The following is a 13,792-nucleotide window of genomic DNA, read 5'->3' on the forward strand; positions in this document are numbered from 1 at the left end:
ACTGCTAGTGGGAATGTAAAATGGTGCCACTGCTTTGGAATATAGTACCTTAAAAGTTAAGCATAGGGTTACCATGTGATCCAAGAATTCCTAGGTATATGCCCAAGAGAAATGAAGACATATGTCCATATAAAAAACTGGTACACAAATGTTCACAATATCCAAAAAGTGGAAATAACCCAGTGTCCATCAGCTGATAAATGCATAAATAAAATATGGTATATCCATACAATGGAATATAAAAAGAAATGAAGTACTAATGCATGCAATAACATGGATGAACCTTGAAAACATGCTAAGTGAAAAAGCCAGATCACATATGATTCCATTTATATAAAATGTCCAGAATAGGCAAATCTATATAGAGAGAGAGTAGATTAGTGGTTGTCTAGGGCTGGGAAGATGCAAGAATTGGGAGTAATGGCTAAGGCATGTGGACTTTCTTTTTGAGATAATGAAAATATTCTAAAATTGGTGATTGCACAACTCTGTGAATATACTGAAAGCCATTGCATTGTACACTTTTAATGGGTGAATTAAATAGTGTATGAATTCATCTCAATAAAGCTGTTTTTAAAAGTTATCAGAAAGTCTGATCAGTCATGTCACTCCCATGCTCAAACACTGTGTAACAGGATGTGGAGAGGATCTTAGCTGCATCTGCTAGGGTTCAGATCACCCACAGTGAAAGTGTGATGTGCTGGTGGAATGGGCCAACTCTAAATGAGGGGAAGGAACTTTTGAGCCAGGGGAGGAAAGGAGGGCTGGAAAAGTCACCAAGGCCAGGCCAGCTGCCTCCGCATAGGCTTGTATTTCATGGAGAACCAAGCTTTGAGACAGTTCAAGGAGATGTTTTCATTAGAGATGCTGATCAACAAGGAAGCTGTGGTAAACAGACTCTAAGTTGGCCCCCATAATCCTCACCTCCCAATGTCTATGGGCTTGTGTGATCCCCTTCCCTGAGTGTGGGCAGGACCTGACTTGCTTCTAACCAGCAGAATAAGGCAAAGATTTTAGGTTGTATGTGATTATGTTACATAAGTTGTAACCCATCTAGCTAGGAGACTCTCTCTTGCTGGCTTTGAGGATATAAACAGCCATGTTGTAAGCTGCCCTGTGGAGCAGATCACCCAGCAAGGAGCTGAGAGTAACCTGCAGCCAATAGCCATCAAGAAACCGGGGCCCTCAGTCCAGCAGCCTGCAAGGAACTGAATGGTGCCAATAATCATGTGAGCTCAGAAGCAGATCCTTACCCTGTCAAGCCTCAGATGAGACTGCAGCCCCCGCCAACATGTTGATTACATCCTTGTGAGACCCTGAAGCAGAGGACCCAGCTAAGCTGTGCCAGACTCCTGACCCACAGAAATGTTGACTGACTAAGCCACTGCCCAGCAGGCAAAGAGGATGCCCTCCTGGTGGAACACAGAAAGTCCCCGGAACAAGGTGGTGGCTCAAATGCTAATGATTTCACTGGCGGTGACGTGGGTGGTGATATTTATCCCCGTGGAGGAGGATACTGTGGTTGGTGCTATGAGGCCAGTGTTTGAAAAACATGGGGAGGATAATGCCTACAAAGACAGAGGAAGTTAGATGGCTGGCTAAAGCTATGTTTTATTACAGAAGGATGATGAGAGACTGAGAGCTGTTCGGGAGCAGTTAATGGCTAAGTGTGAGAGCCAGAGGGTTCTGGAGGTAGCTTACAAAGAGGCTCTCATCACCTATGTAGTGGAAGGACAGACACATTGAGTGGCAGGCTGAAAACCTGACTATTAGAGTCTAGAGCTCCAGAGATATTTGCTCAGCCAAGGCAAGTCTGTTTGGTGAAGGTCAGAGCCCTGGTGGTGAAAACCTAGGACTCTAAGTAATGGAATGGAGACATCTGGATGGATGTTCCTGGGGATGTTGACTCTGCAGCATGCACCCCAAGCTCCTCTGGGCTTGCACACATTTCTTTATTAAGAACTGGAGCTACCACTGTGCTGGCAGGTGCTACAGAAGCCCTTCCCCACAGACAACAGGTGTCCCTTCCTGCAGTGCTGCCCCTACCTCTTCTCCAGGTGGCCGGGCTGGTAACTAGGGTTAAATCTCAGCATAACCTGGCTGTTGATGCCCAGGGCCTGATAAGGAAAAAAATAGGCTATATACCTGAAGAATGGAAGAATTAGCCAGCATTTACTGGCAGAAGCCAGGGGAGTACCCCTGGGGTTGAATTTTGAGGGTGCTTGATCAAGGAAGCTGGAATGTAAGACTAGATAAGCAAGAATTCGTTGACTTGGGGATACTTCCTCAGGACATGGGATTTAACACCCTAGCAAGGACTCCAGCTACTGGAGTGGCTCTTAGAAGCCTGGAAAGAAGCAATGGCCAATTCTCCGTGAAGTGGAAATACCTAATTGCCCTGGAAGATGGTAGAAAAAGTGGCCATGCTGAAATGGTCATACAGTCGACCTTCATTATTCATGTTTCCATATATGTGAATTAGCCTAGTGCTAAAATTTATTTGCAATCCAAAAATCAACATTCCCAGCACTGTCAAGGTCATTTACAGACAGGTAAAAATTTGAGTCACCCAATGTGTGTCCAGGCAGAGGTCAAACGAGGTGACACTCTGCCTTCTTGTTTCGAGCTCACACTGTAAACAACTGTCTTTTTCATGATCTATTTAGTGCCACATTTTTCACATTTTTGTACTTTTTCTTGGTGATTTTGCTGTTTAAAATGGCCCCCAGGCATAGTGCTGAAGTGCTGTCCAGGGTTCTAAGCACATCTCAGTAAGATGTGCTTTACTGAGAAAGTGCATGTGTTAGATGAACTTGGTTCAGGCATGAGTTACAGAGCTGCTGGTCATGAGTTCCGTGTGAAAAGATCACCAGTATGTATCACGTAAGGTGTTTTTAAACAGAAACACACATAAAACAAGGGTATGTATTGATTGGTTGGCAAAAATGTTGTGACCAGTGACTCAAAAGAACCTAACCCTGTATTTCCCCTAGGAGCAATGGTTCAGTATTCACTAACTTAGTGTTCTCAGCGACTTTATAGGGCATAATTCCTGAGTCATATAATAATGAGTCAAATAATGAGTCAACTCTACCTCTCATCGGTAGAGTCTAACTAGTAACCCTTCTGGCAAGGAATGCTGGGAAATGTAGTTCTCCTAAGCGTCCAGACCTTGAGATACATGGGAGGGTATAGAAGAAACAGGGAATGGTTCTAAGTTGCTACAGACAAGCCAGTACAAATATGTTAAACCATTAAACATTAAAGAAATGTTAATGGTTGCCCCAAGGTTTACAATATATATCTTTAGTTAATCAGATCCTATCTTCAAATAATATCATTTCTCATGGAGTGTAAGGACCTTATTACCCTGAGGAAACATAAAATGATGGAAGGAAGTAGCGCCTGTTCCCAGGGCTGAAGGGACAAAGGAAAGTAAGAGTTCTGATCACCAATTCCACTGTGTGGGAGGGGGCATGGTTTTCCCCACACCAACTGGCAATTCTCCAACACCATTTGGGTGTCCTACAGTTCAACTCAATTCTGATTCTGTCTATCCAGAGACAGCATCAAATTCCACAGGTTAAGGGCTCAGTCCCACAGGAATGTCTCTGACTTCAGCCACCAGTCAAAAGTCCAGGTTGTTACCTGCTTCTGACCAACTGGCTATAAATCAGAGGTTCCCACAACCCCCTCCTTGGGCTTGATTAATTTGCTAGAGTGGCTCACAAGAACTCAGTAAACTGGTTTACTCAAGAGATTACCAGTTTATTTTGAAAGATATTAAAGGAGAGGGATCAATAACCAGTTGAAGAGATTCAGAGGGCAAGGTTCTGAGCAATGGAATTTCTGTCCTCATGGAGTTTCAGGCCTGGCATGGTGGCACATGGAAGCTTTCTAGTTTACCAACCTGGAAGCTCTCTGAACCCCATCCTTTTGGGTTTTTATGGAGTCTTCATTACATCAGCACCATGGATTAAATCATTGGCCATTGGTGATTGATTCAGCCTCCAGCCCTTCTTTCTTCCCCAGAGGTCTTGGGGGTGGCACTAAAAGTTCCAACCCTCTATTCATTGGTTCCCCTGGCAATCAGCTCCCCCCATATTTGGGGGATCCCCAAAAGTCACCTCATTAACACACCAGTTGAAAGGGGCTCATTATGATAACATGATACCCATTTCATCGTTATGGCTCTGAAGCATTTTTTCCCCCAGGAACTGAGGATGCAATACCACATATTTTAACAAAAGATGCTGCCCTTGCTCTAACTGCTTAGGAAATTCTAGGGTTTGGGGAGCTGTGAGCCAGGAATCATGAATGAAGACCAAATATACATAAGAAATATATATTTGGTCATCTGAATGACCAAATATATATTTCTTATAAATCACCTATCACAGAAAGATTATCAGAACCTAAAAGTTCAGGGAAAAAAAGCCCAATGAAGCTGATCCACAGAATCATGAGGAAATGAACTGGTTATTCTTCTAAAGCACTAAGTTTTGGGATGGTTTGTTAGGCGGCAATAGATTACTGATACAAATATCTTCACATTCTGTGAACATTCTGAGAGGTCAATCCACATATCTCTTCCCAAAGCCCTCTTGTGACCATGTTCCAGTCCTTTTCTTTCAAAATCCCTGACCATCTACCCAGACAATTAGCCATTGCCCTGCCCATGAATCTATATATACCTGCACTTCTGGTCATCTTTCAGTCAACAAAAATGGACAACCAAATGCATTGCCCACCGGGAGGATTTCTCTTTACACCATCTCTTGCATGGGGCTGAGATTTTTTTCAGCGGTCATTTCTAGTAGGTGCCAGCACAGGTGGAGGTTGAAGCTCTAAGTTTAGATTGAGGTAGAGCAGGCCATACAGCAGGAGTAGGTGTTACGGGTATGGAGTCACATATTCATACAACGTATGAATAGTACCTCCTGGACATTCTTGAATCCAATCTCATATACCATTTCTACTTGATGATTGCTGCTGCCCAAACTTTTGGCTCAGTGGGTCAGATAATGTCCAGTTCTTCAAGGGCAGCTCGGTAATATGGTGACTCAGTGCTCCAGTATTAGGAAATGGAGATATAAAAAAAAATGTTTAATGCAGATAATAAATAATAGTACCCACCTCACAGAGTTGTTCTGAGGACTCAAGGAAATAATGCATGAATAGTGCTTAATATATTGTCTGGCACCTAATGTTTAACAAATGTTTAGTAAGTGTTTAATAAATGGCAGCCATCATTGATTGGTACATCCATAGTAGTATAGTAGTAGCTTCCCATGTAGGTCTGCTGAAAATTAATGTGCCAAACATGTCACATTTTAGCATACCATTTATGTCTCATTGAAATATAATATAGAAGCACCCTAGTTCTAGACGTCAGTCTTTACACTTAGTGACTGTAAGTCAGTGGTAGATTCAGACCCATTTTCCCTGTGTTCCAGAGTCAGATTTCTAGGTGGATCAGTCTGAAGGCTGGCCCCAGACCCTGGTGAAGTCCCCAAGGCCATCTACCCTGGGAGCCAATTGGCTGACTTTCCCTTGATACAAACCTCAACCTCTTCAGCAATCTTCTCTATGAAAAAGCCTTTCAACTTTGGCATTTCTGTAATAGACACTCCAGAAATATTCATTGAATTGAGTTCTACTGCCTCCCCATGGCCATGGGGTAAAATCCAAATTTCTTAGCTTGAAATAAAATATACCTGAACATCTGGCTCCCTATCCACCCTCATCTCCTAATTGCTAGCATTCATAAAGCATTTACTATGTTTCAGCTCATTAAATACATGATCTCATTCAATAAACATAGATATCTATAGGTATTCAATATAGAGGCCATTATGTATGTTATTATTGAATGTAATATCATATGTCATATATACATGTGTATACTTTAAGTAGTCTCACACAACATATGGTCTTTTGTAAGTTGCTTTCCCACACTCAACAATATGTCGTGGATATTTCTCCATGCCTTAAAGGTTTTATGCATTTATATCATCATTTTAGATGATTCCCTACAATAGCATTGTAGGAATGTATCAGATTTACTGATGGACGTTATAAGGGCTTACAACTTTTCAATATTATAATCAACACTGGGATGAATAAATTTGTACATCTTTTGTTATTTGTTAGACTATCTTGTTAGGTTAAATTCTTAAAAGTAGTACCACTGTGTCAAAGGGAATATGCATTTAAATTTTTGAAGCATGGTACCAATCTACCTTCCAGAGATGTTATACCAACTTATAAACCCAACATCAGGTGTGACTGCCCTATTTTCCCTCACCCTCATCAATGCTGGGTATTGCCAACTGAATAAATAGAAAAATGGTCTCTTGTTATTGCTTTGATTGCTTTCTGCAGAGATAAAGTATCTTTACCATGTACTTATTAGCCTTGAGTATTTCTTCTGGGAATTGCTTCTTTAGGTCCTTTCCCTTTTTAGAAGTGGACCATTCATCTTTTCCTTATTAATTTTAAAAAGCTCTTGTACTGGGACTTCCCTGGTGGCGCAGTGGTTAAGAATCCACATGCAAATGCAGGGGACATGGGTTCAAGCTCTGGTCCGGGAAGATCCCACATACCGTGGAGCAACTAAGCCCGTGTACCACAACTACTGAGCCCGTGAGCCACAACTACTGAAGCCCACGCGCCTAGAGCCCATGCTCCACAACAAGAGAAGCTGCCGCAGTGAGAAGCCAGCTCACCACAACGAAGAGAAGCCCCCGCTCGTTTCAACTAGAGAAAGCCTGCGTGCAGCAACGAAGACCCAACGCAGCCAAAAATAAATAAATTTATAAAGAAAAAAAGCTCTTGTACTATATGTTGCAAAGTTTTTTTCTTGTGTGTGTGTTTTTTTTTGTTTTGTTGTTTTGCTTTTGTTGAACATATTTTACATTGTATATAGTCAAACCTATTTTTTCCCTTAGGATTTTTTCTATTTGGTCTTATCCTTAAGAAGATCTTCCCCGCTGCAAAAGCAAATAATCCATCACATTTTTTTTTAATTAGTTTTTTTCATGGTTTCATTTTTCTACAATTAACTATTTAATTCACCTGAATTTTGCTTCATGGTCTTTTTTTAAAAAATATTTATGTGTTTATTTATTTATTTGGCTGTGCCAGGTCTTAGTTGCGGTTACACGGGATCTTCGTTGCTACATGCAGGATTCTTTAGTTGTGGCATGCGGGATCTTTTAGATGCAGCACGTGGGATCTAGTTCCCTGAGCAGGGATCAAACCCGGGCCCCCTGCATTGGGAGCGTGGAGTCTTAGCCACTGGACCAGCAGGAAGTCCCTGCTTCATGGTCTTGCCCCCTCTTCACTTAGCTGGGCCTCCTCCCTCCAGCAGGATACAGGTTCTCAAGGGAACTCAAAACTAGTCACAGGCCTTAAAGCTGAGGTCTCTATTTACAGGATGTGTCCACTGGCTCCAGCCAATGAATGCAATTTATATCCAATGCAGAACCAGCAGCATTTCAATGGTTTTTCACAGTGCACCAGGGCTGGCAAAGGCTCATGACAATGTAATCCTTTTCAGAGACAGTAGGAAGGCGTGGTGTCCTGGAATCAAGGTTAGGCCACCTGAGTTCTGCCATCCAGAGCCTGAGAGAGTGGTCATCTTAGTGCCCAGGACAAAGGTACAGGATACCCTGTCCTGGGTCCTCTGGCCTCCTAGAGTTCTCAGGGTTACCAGACCCTGTCGCTGGCTCTCTCGGGGGGATCAATGAGGCCCCAGCTATCCACACAGAGCCCCCAGGAAGGACGCCATTAAATTCTTTCCATCTGGGCTTAGACCATTATATCCAGATAGCAACTGACACTTTATAAAGGGAAACATTTCCACAAGGAAAATCTTAAGTAGAGAGGCGCTGGGCTTACCTTCAGAGTGGAAGTCTCCAGTCCTTACAGGGACTTCAGCTGGTCATCCCCTGACCGCAGTTGGACATGGGACCTTTTAACAGAGCATGGTGACAGGAGGTCCCTGGAGCCCCATTCTGGGGAAAGAGGGACCATGCAGTGGAGGGAAAGAAGGGAACAAGCAGTTTAGTTACTGAACACCAATAACATTCCCATTTCGCCACCAGCCTGGCCAGGGTCCAGCAGGGAGGAAGGAGTGCATGAGGTCCCAGTGAGGGGATGCAGTTGTGCTGAAAGGGCAAAAAGGAAGTGGAATGAAATCAGCAATCGGCCCGTGCTTTCCCTCCCAAGGATGAGACGCGCAAGACAGGAATCCCTTCGCCCGGCTGAATTAGCACCAGCACCTGTGAGGTTCAGAAAGCCTCAGCACCCACCCCCGGAGACTCAGTGATCACAGTGAGAGGAAACCCTCAAAGGGAATGGTGTGAGGCCTCCGAGGAAATTCAGATGCAAAAGTCCAGCCTCAGAGCCTGGATCTCCAAAATGAAAGGTGGCTTTTGATTCTCACATTAATATTTGGAGAAGTAAATGGAGAGAGTGAAGGAGCTGAGGGGTAAAACAAAAATACAACAAAAAAAAACCCTGAAAATCGCTCCAGGGACCCAGATGTGTGATGAATGGAACGTCTGGCAGAGATAGGCTAGTTAAAATAACAGTCACACAAAAGCAATTCTTTTGCCAAAGACGTGTTCTTCCAAGTTATAGATTGCTCAGATCCAACAAAATTCTGTCAGAAACATGTCTCCTGATAGTATCTGTTAAAGCCCTGAAGTGGAGGGAGGTGGGCAGACAGAAAGAGGAAGGATGTTCCCATGGCCTAGGCTCTAGAGGAAATAGCTTAGAGTCACATTCAGCCTAGAGAAGCCCAAAGAGAGGGTGGAGGGAGTCGGGAATGCTGTGGTCCTTGGGGTAGAACAGAGAGCTAAGGGGCCAACTCCAGCGAGGCAGTTTTGGAGCTCAGGATAAGGAAGGACTTTCTATCATGGAAAGCTGTCAAAGCGGAGTCCCCTGGGAGGCAGCCAGTTTCCACAAGCAAGTAGAAACTGGAGATTAGTTACAAGGACTAGGGTAGGGAGTCCTAGCACTGGGAGGCGGGGAGTAGATGGCCTGGGAGGGCCCTTCCCACTCTTGGGAGAGTGCAAGTGTTTCGAGCGCTCTGGGGAATGGGGCAGAATTCAAAACGACTTATCCTCTGATTTGCCCTTTTTTTTTGGCCGTGCCACGTGGCATGCGGGATCTTAGTTCCCTGACCAGGGATCAAACCCGTGCCCCGTGCAGTGGAAGCGTGGAGTCCTAACCACTGGATGGCCAGGGAATTTCCCCTGATTTGCACATTTTAAACACACAAACACACACACACACACACACACACACACACACACACACACACGGCACCTGAGGGAGCTGCAAGCAAACTTGCATTATCCATTCTAGCTCAGAGGCCCGGGCTATGCGCAGCCACTAGTGAGGTCCAGGGGAGCCCAGGGAAGGACAACAGGGCAAATCTCGCATCGGGACACAAAGAAGAGGGCCCAAGGGCTGATCAGAGTGCCAAGGCTGAGGCCAAAAGGGATGAAGACATGTTTTGAGTGCGGGGACCTCACTGCCTCCACAGCAAAGCGAGATGGGCTTGTCTGCGTAGGCTGAGGGGGCAGCCTGACCAGCAGCGACATCTAGCTAGCTGCCCTGAAGGGTCATGTCAATAGCCCCTAGAAGCCCAGCCAGACTGCCCTAAAGGCCAAACTCCTTTAGGGCAGAGGCAGGAACAAGAGAAGCCCTAGTAAGCAACTTCTTTGAAAGATGACGGGCGGGGCACCTGTTTGCTGTCTGAGTTGGAAAGAGACACAGCTCTGTCCCTGCAGACTCAGGCAGGTTGCCCTGTGGGTGACTGCATTATAACCCACTGTCAATTTAAACATATACCTCCCCCCACTGCCACTTTAGAATAATAGCACATTCTTGACCAATGAAAGCTAGAGCAGCAAGCTTTATTGTACATCTTCCGTCAAGCACAGCAATCACCCAGTGAGGGCTCCACCACACTACCCCAAGTTGATGCGTTCTGCAACATTAGTTTCCTTTGAGGTGGCCTCTTTCTGCCATTTACTTTGTGTTCTGAAGTTTGGAGCCCCACTTGCCGACAAAAGTTATGCAAGCTAGGCCTGCCGTGCAGAACAAAAGGAAAACATCACAGAGATATTTAATTATGAGTCACTGAGCCTTCAGGGGTTTTCAAGGAAATGGTCCGGGGATTGGTTGGTGGTTGCTGACACTGTAAAGGACATCACAGACACCCCTGCAGCCAGGTGGGGATAATTATGAATTATAATGGGAAGAAAGCAAAGCGAGCACAGATCATGACTTAGGACAAATGAAGAGCCAGCTACTGCCAATGGCCTTTGCCAGCAAAGCAGCTCAATGCGGTCTACACCATATCTGCTCCAATTCAGTTTATCTTCTTCAGGTAGTGTTCCCATTTCCAGGACCGCATCCCCTTGGGATTATTCCTCTAACCCTGCCTGAGAGGCTCGCCCCTGATTCTTGATGTTGGGTGACTTTTCCAGCCTTAGGGGAAAAGCAAACCTACAGAAGCCACTGCCTCACAACTTATCTGAGCCATGAGTGCAGCTCCAACGTTTTACAGACAAACTGGGGCTGAAGAGGGTATCAGGCAAAGGTATGGCTAGAAGCCAGACCTCCAGATTCACGCAAGTCAATGCACTTTCTCCATCATGCCCTTAGTACCTGCAGAGTCCCGCAGGCTGCCAGCTAGCAATGAAGCCAGTTCCTACGTGGCCCTCTTACACCACGCACCATCATCGCACTGCCTGCTCGACTGTAAAGGTGAGAACCTGTTCTACAGCAAGGAGCAAGTCAGCTCTATCAGCACAGGAGCCAAGTTTAATCCTGGCCCGCTTCCCAGCCACACTGCCCTGCTTGACCCTCCCAGAATATCTGCTTTTGCTCATTCATTCAATCCTGACTTTGTGCCTGCTGCGATGCCAGGCCCTGTGGGCTAAGGATATACAGGTGAGGGAGACAGTCCAGGATCCCTGCTGTTATGGAGCTTGCAGGCTAGAGGGAGAAACATTAATTGAATAATCTCACTAATCAACATACAGCTACCAATTTTTCAGAGCAATGAATTACGCTGTAGGGCTGGAGGAACACAGCTCAACAAAGGGCTCTGTTAAAGGGGCCTGACCTAGAAGGGCTGCTGCAGGGAAGGGCTCCCTGCCGGAGGGAGGCCTGAGCTATTAATAAAATCTGGGGAGGAGTTAACCGGCTTCTCGGGAGAAGACGTTCTGCCGAACAGAAATTCATGGGCCAAACAAACCAAAACGTCGAAGTTTGGAGCAGAGAAACGTTTATTTTAGCGCCAAGCAAGGAGGACAGTGGCAGAACTGGGGGTGAAGGCTGCAGGGTGCGTGACTTTCTTCTGATTGGTTGGTGATAACAGGGTAGGGCTCCAGGCCTCTGGTGCTCAGTCTGAAGTCCTCCACCTGGGGGGGCCTTAGTTCCCGCAGAACTCAAAGGTATATTGTTACGTACATCCCTTGAGGAGGGACCAGGCCCTGCCTGTAGCTGACTATAGTTTCTTGACTGCTCCTCCTCTGTTTCTGCAATCCTTCCCTTTTCTGATTAGCAACCGTTTGAATCTGCGCTTTGGTACTCAGGGAAGGTTTAGGAGGCTAAAGCCTTTCTCCTGAAAACAATAAATGGGGGACACGGAAAGGCTTCCGTACCCAGGAGGGCCCCACAGGGTCTTGCTCAGTTTCACAGAGCTGGAGGCAGGAGACAGGGCGTGTGTACCTCCAAGCTCTGTGGTGGGAGTGAACAAGGCACATTCAACGGAGCCAGAGGGTACTTCGGCAGGAAAATGCGGAAAGGGTTCACCAGCGATCCTGGCTGCAAACTTCAGCCCCCTGACAATCCAGTGTCTACCCCACATGGTAAAGGTCATAGAGAGATCTGCTTCTTTCTCCTCTTTCCAGCGCCACGGTGGCACAAGAGCTTCTTAGGAAATCCTAACCTTTCAAAAACAGTGGTTACAGAAACTATGACACCGGAGGATGTTTGTTAGAGCCTGTGAAACTCAGGGGGCCAGAAGAGGTAAATACGGAGGCAGACCACAGCACATCTGCTCTAGCAGCATTTTTATTTACAAACAGCAATTTCCATTGACTTTATACCATAAAAAAGCCATTTACAAGCAAGAAACAAGAATTCAGAACAAAATTAAGCAGCACTGAAGTATTCATGTCACAAATCTAAAACAAAATGAATACAAGAGTAAAATATCATTTGAATAAATAGTCTTAAATTCATGCTATAAAATAATCCTTAATGGCAAGTTACTAGTTGATACAGCATCCGCTTAGCTAGCTTCATTTACTTCATATGGTGATGAAGTGTGGAGTTGTGAGGTTACCAGTTTATATTGCAAGATAATGACACTGCATTAAGTCATTCAAATTGCTCAACCATTTATAACGGAAAAAAATGTTAGCCCTACTAATAAAAGTGGTGAGAGAGATGGTTTTCACATTAGGAAAATGGTCATTCTCGAAGAAACCAGGTAAGTTTACCTCTTAACTATACTCAGGGCAGCAACCAAAGGCTTGGGCAGCAAGTCCAAAGGTTGAATTCACAGCATACTTGTCACTGAGGGGCAGCAAGAGGTCTGTTTACTGAATCTGCTGCAAGGCTTACTCCAGGACTTGATAGAGAACTACACCAGCCCTGTCTGTGCCAGACCCAAGGGGAACCAGAGAGAAAAGGTTCTCTTGTGGGCCGAGAAGTCAAGCACTGGGCAGAAACAGTGGAAACACTCTGGCACTTACTGAAGAGACATATGTGACGAGTGACAACCATTACAAATTTCGAACAATGTGAATGACTCTTCTGAACTTTCAGTTCAGTTGCACTGAGTAATATGAAACCTATGATTTATGAACTAGATAGTTTCATATAAAGAATTTACATAATTCCCCAATACTTTCATATATAAAATTTAATAAATAACCCTGACCAGTCTAGAAGCACCATTCAAGGGGCATGTGCCCTTGGAAAATAGTTTAGGTGTTGCATATTTGAGTCCCTTTCAGTGGAGGCTTCACAGGAAACCATTACAGAATTTAACAATAACAACGACGACGACAACAAAAAAATCACAGTCACTAATGGAAAACATTGTTAAAATAAAATACATTGATTTCTTTAAAGTAAAGCTCATTCACATAGATGATGCCCCCCCAGCCCTTGTTTTGTGTTCCTGCAAATTCTTCCTAGAGTCTAGGCTGTAAAAACAAAAGTAAAAACAAAACCACACACAAAAATATGCAGGCCTATGGTCTGGGCTAAGGGAAAAACAAAGACTTGTTATAACTGCTATCATTAGAAAAGACATCTACTCATGCTCTGGAAGATTTAGAAGTTGTCAATTTAGTTCTACAGTATATTCTGCTTAACAGTGAACCGACAGTATCCTTTCTGCTGTTTAAAAAAAAAAAAAAAAAAAAAACAAAACTGCCAAGGCGGAGCCAATTGGGAGGCTTTCCACTGACCCCAAAATTAACTTGACTTCATATACTGTATTTACAAATATAATTTCTAAATGTATTTACAGCTTTAGTAGAAATTAGAGGGTAGAGAACTGATTAGAATGAAAATAACTGTTTAAAACCACACACATTAGTAAAAGTATAAAATTCTTTGTTTTCACAGTTTGTAATAACAGGTTAAACACCTATAGAAAAGGACGCTGTCACTGTCTTCACATTGTCTACGTATTTGAAAAGGTAGCTCAAGAAGAGACTCAATTATGAACAAACCTATACGAATTCAGGAT

This window comes from Eschrichtius robustus, chromosome 10, assembly GCF_028021215.1.
Source record: "Eschrichtius robustus isolate mEscRob2 chromosome 10, mEscRob2.pri, whole genome shotgun sequence".
NCBI lineage: Eukaryota > Metazoa > Chordata > Mammalia > Artiodactyla > Eschrichtiidae > Eschrichtius > Eschrichtius robustus.